The sequence below is a fragment of the Cornus florida genome, unplaced genomic scaffold, assembly GCF_030987335.1.
Source record: "Cornus florida cultivar Cherokee Brave unplaced genomic scaffold, ASM3098733v1 CherokeeBrave_3.0.0_Hap2_scaffold_204, whole genome shotgun sequence".
Taxonomy (NCBI): domain Eukaryota; kingdom Viridiplantae; phylum Streptophyta; class Magnoliopsida; order Cornales; family Cornaceae; genus Cornus; species Cornus florida.
In genome coordinates this window covers 35,001-40,030 of record NW_026775699.1, presented here as the reverse complement: position 1 = coordinate 40,030, position 5,030 = coordinate 35,001, and positions in this window count along the sequence as shown.

Sequence of the window (5,030 nt, the reverse complement as noted above, 5' to 3'; positions counted from 1 at the left end):
TGTAAGTCTCTTTCGGTTCTTTCTTTTGCAATGTGAGTGGAGAAGAGGTATAAAGGAATCTGGTCAGTAAGAAGACCTGGCTAGCTGTGAATTTTCTTCGTGATCCGAGTGAAAGGAGTTTGGGCATAGCGCCAGGAACAGGAACAACAAAGAGTAGGAAGCCAGGCACAGGCGGACTGGTTGCTTAGTTGAGATTATCGTACTAAAGATGAACTGCGCCCCACACCCTCTATTGAGGACTTTCAATAAGAATGACCTCCGTCTGTCACAAATAAGTTCACTTATTAGGAGTCCAAATACTCTCCTTTGTAAAGAACCGCCGTTGTTACCGGAGCTGCCAATGAGGAATCCTTACCTCCAATCATATCATGCAGCTGCCACCTCTTTCTGTTCTGGTGTGCCAGGTTGTGGATCTGCTGGTAAAGAACCCTAGTTTTTAGAGGCGAGATTGGTGGTTGCTAATAGACTCTCTACATACTCTCTATATGTTATTTATTGCTTTGAAGAGGCATCGTACGGACGCAAGCAAGACAGATCATCCGGGGTCCGATCGTCCGAATGGAATTGTTGTCCGCAATCAGCACTCAGCAAGAGAACAGCCAACACAGCCAGTACAAGGAAGGGTTGGGGGGGATCGAAAGACCTTTTATATATGAAGCTTGACTCCCTCCCGCCTGTGCTTCGAAACCTTAGGCTGAATGAATGGATTGCACAAGCGTAAATGAGAGATAGTATTGATAGAGGATTAATTCATATTGATTAGTTGATTAGATAAGGGGAAGGAGAGGCCTTCGCTTTGAAAGCTGAATTCACTAATGCATTGGTTCTAAAGAAGAAGACAGAGTGCGAAGGGTTGCTTCATCTTTTAGTATAGTTGGCTTTCCGACTCTTACAAGGTTGACAGTAGCAAACATTCTAGAACCATATTTGCAACAATTATAGGCGCTGTCTTCTATGATTATAGGAGCTCTCTTCTATGAAGATTTCCAAGCCATTTTGTGAAGGGCTAGGGGAAGAAAAACAACGCAAAATGGAGAAGATCCGCAACTCATTTGGATCTGAGATTTTCAGTAAGGAATAGGGAGTATTTGCTACTCAAAATGTCAGTCAAAAGCAAGGAGTCGTCCTAAGGATTTGTATTCCATGCCCATGATAGTGCGCTTTAACGCACGTTCTATCCCCTTGTTGATAGATTACCCATTCCTGGCTCAATCGGTGGTTTTGCTCTATTGCAACCTGTTCATACGGAACGAAGAAGTCGCTACCTATAACGCGGTACCGAGCTCAGTCTATGTGGCTGTAGTTTCCAAGCCTCACCTTCCGCCGTGTTTGGGAATAGCCGTAGTGATATGGGCCGTGTCCGATCGGTAAAGGGGCAGCGCATACTGTCCACTACGCAGCGTGTAACGAAGTGCTTGGCCGGCCTTAGCCATCAGACTTGGCCAATTCAAAAAGCAGCTTGTGCCGGATCGAGAGTGAAGTTATTCAGATTAGCGTTGAGTTTCAGTCAATTCCTCCAGCTTGTCTGCAATGAAAAGCATTTGGACATGCCATACGGGCAACTGTCCTAAGAATTCTCCTCCCGCACCTCTACCTATACCCTATACCCACATCTCCTAAAATGGCCAAACTTTAGCAAACGAGAGTGGGTAGAAGTTACTAAAAAGAAAGGCAAGCGAACAATGAAGAAGGAGGGATCTAGCTGACCTTTTTCCGCAGAAAAGAAGGATAGATTCGATTGGTTTATTGCACTTGAAAGGGCTACTTTGACTACCCGGGTGATTCTCCTTCTCCTTGTCTCTTCGATCGGTAAGGTCACAACCAGCAAAACTGCTTCTATGGCTGGTTTCAAGCTAGCTACAAGGGTCATAGTACCCTCAGTAGGGGCAAGAGTGTAAATCACTGACTCAAAGCCATTCTCCCATTGATTTATGACCGGGCACGAGCGTACTGGCAAATTGATCTCCTCTATGTGTGAAATGAGTAACTCGTTTGAGCTGGGGTGGAAACTGACTTCTACTTTACCTGAGCCAGGGCTTGCTTCTTTGAAAGAAAGACCACCTAATGGTTACTCCGCTTGACCCATTCCCATTGCTAACAGTTGTCTGCTAAGCTTCTCTATATATAAGAAAGGAAAGCGCGAACGAACAATGCCTCAAAGCTCTATGTTCTAACGCAAATCCTAGGATTGATACTCGGATCTAGTCTCCCAGCTCGACGCGGGAAGTACCGCCGTTATCCTAAGAAAGGGGTTAAGCAATCCGTTTACTGCTGGGTATACCTCATTCCCTGCCTACGGGTGCCCTTATACGATCCTTCAAGAAAGCTCTACCAAAAGGGATGGGAATGAACTTCTTACAACGTCAACATAAACATCAACATCATTGCCATCATCATCGTCGTCTTCGGATGTGGGTGAAGGCAGATGTGAATGGTTCTTTCGTACTTGCTTCTTTTCTCTTTGACTTTACAGGGGAGGGGAATGCCTTTCATTTGTCATACTTAGGAAATAAAGTAACAACCTTACCTAGTTCAATTCATTGGGCTTGCTGCAGAGGACATGCTTTGCTCTATTGATGGGGTTGTGCGCTTACGAGGTAATGAGCTTTGATGCCTTCTGGCGAGAGTCTTTGGCGTGGGCTCATTCCCCTAGTTAATCCTATCTGACTAATTGGGGAGTATGACTTCTCTTTGGACTAGGACCTTTGCCGCTGGTAGATCGAATAGAAGCAGGGCCGGGAACAGGGAGTCCCCAGAAGCCTTGGTTGGGTTCCTTCTACCACTCATCGTTCCGCTTCGTTCAAGGAGTCAGGTCAGCGTTCAGGTTCGTTCCTCCGCTTTCTAAGCAACGAGTCAGATCGCTATCTGTGAGTCGTAACTATCCTTTTCCCCGGGCTTTGCTTCTTGTTTTCTATGACCATTGGATGTAGCGTGAAGCCTCTTTTGAAGCGTTGCTGCCTCTGAGCATCCCTACCATCACTCCGATTGGCCATATTAAAGACAGGAAGCGCTATTGGACTTGGACCCTTGCCAGTGAATAGTGGGAGCCTTACTCGATTCCAAAGGGGATTGATCGCCGGGAAGGCAAATGCGACTCTGACAGAAGACTTTACTAAAGTTCCATAACCTTGAATGAAAAAAGAGTTCGATATATCATTAAGGGAAGAGCTATTCCAACAGCGCGACCCTTCAATATGGTGCTCAACTCATTCATAAATCATTCTTGCCATGAAGATTGGAAAAGAGACAGGCTATTAGAACAGGCAGTCTGAATAAGAAATGCATTCAATGTTTAGTCTTTTCTTTATAAACCTGCGTCTCGCATTTATACCTGGCACAGGGGTTTCTCCCCCTTCCCTTGTGGATGGGTTTCTAGCCTCTTTTGTTTGCGGATATGTAGTGAATAAGGGGGCACTCCTACTCAAAGGCTCAAGCTCGTATTTCCATGAACTTTCTCTGGTAATGCTATGAACTAGCTGCCTTGTGGCTTTTCTGTGCTGTTCGGATATTCTAAGCTCGGTAATCGCCGAACCCTCAAGAAAACATCTCTTCTATGGCCCTTTTGCTTAGGGAAAAGCCAAGTTCTCTCCCCTTGTTGATAGGGATTCCCTATCTTTGCTTCAGTCTACGTTTCTCGCTCCTTTCATAGTCCATAGAATCGATATCAAGCAGATGATGCGACATGTTGAATAGCGAATGCAGCGGAATACGAAGGAGTAGGTCTCGCAGGAGCACTCTCTGCGGAACCCTAAGGTTAGGGCCGGGTTCCACTCTTGACCCCTTCATCAAACATCACCGAGTCCCAAGTCACATCCTTCGCTACGTAATCCATGGTTGGAAGGCTCGCTAGGAAACTTCTAAGTGCTCTCTCTTTCGTGTGCTTCAATCGCCAAATCTTCCACATTGTAGAAGCATTTGAATCAAGATCTTGCTTTTCATCCTTTGAATCATACCCCTCTCTTTATTCTTCGTGATCTTTCCTTGATTGCTCTAGTGGCGACCCCCACAGGGTGCACTGTCTGGTTAAATGGTCCATTATACGTGATGTGGCGAAATTCTTTCTTTGCACATTGGATCAAGAATGGCGCTCACAGAAGATGGAAGATTTGCTGTTAGAAGCGGTTCCATTATAAGTTTCCAGCCCTGACCCCATTTTGAATTAGAGAATTTGAACATTCGCTTATGTAAGCGAATTCAAGAATGAGAAGCAAGAAAAGGAAGGGTGAGAGATTGTATTTGACTAACCTTCAGCCATGCCGAAAGGGTGGAACTCTTATGCCAATAGAAGTGATTGATCGAGTTCAGTTGTGCTTACGATGTCGCTTCTGTATCTTGGAATTGGGGCTTCATTCAGCCTTGGTCCATTTCGGGGGTTGAACTTCCCATTCCCATTGTCGGGATTGAGACCCGCCTCTTATACATTCTCTATATTTAGAGCCGCAGAGTGACCATCGGAGTCATCTGTTCGTCCCTCCGAGGATTGCAACCTGTGCTATCTGTTATACTCAATATGATTACCTTTGATTTTTGCACCGATGATCCTTTCAAAAAGTGAGAATCGGTTGGTGTTCCTTTGCCCCCCTTGCATTTTCTTCCAAAGAAAGAGCATTTTCTTCCAAATCAAATCTAGAAAACAAGAGTTTGATTGCTTAGGCGCTCCTCCCTTGTCACATTCATCTCGCTTTGGGTTGTTCTCTAAGCAGCTTTTATTGATTCAGAGCATCAACATCTAGGCGGGCAATAAAGATATGAAAAGTGCACAATGCCTCGATATCGGCCGCTTCTTATCTTGAACCGGCGGTAGGTACGGGGCCCGATCACAACGTCAAGTTCAATTTACCTCCAACAGTTGCCCTTTATCTCATCCAGACCGTTAGCATAGTCTAGTAGTGGCGGGCACCTAGGACCTATCTCATTTTCAACCGATTGTCCAATTTCCTTTCCGAAACTGATTCTTACACTCGGCCTAGCGCTGTTAGTAAGAAGGGGGTGCATTTCGAGGCGAGACCAATCTAGTGAATCAGGTAGTG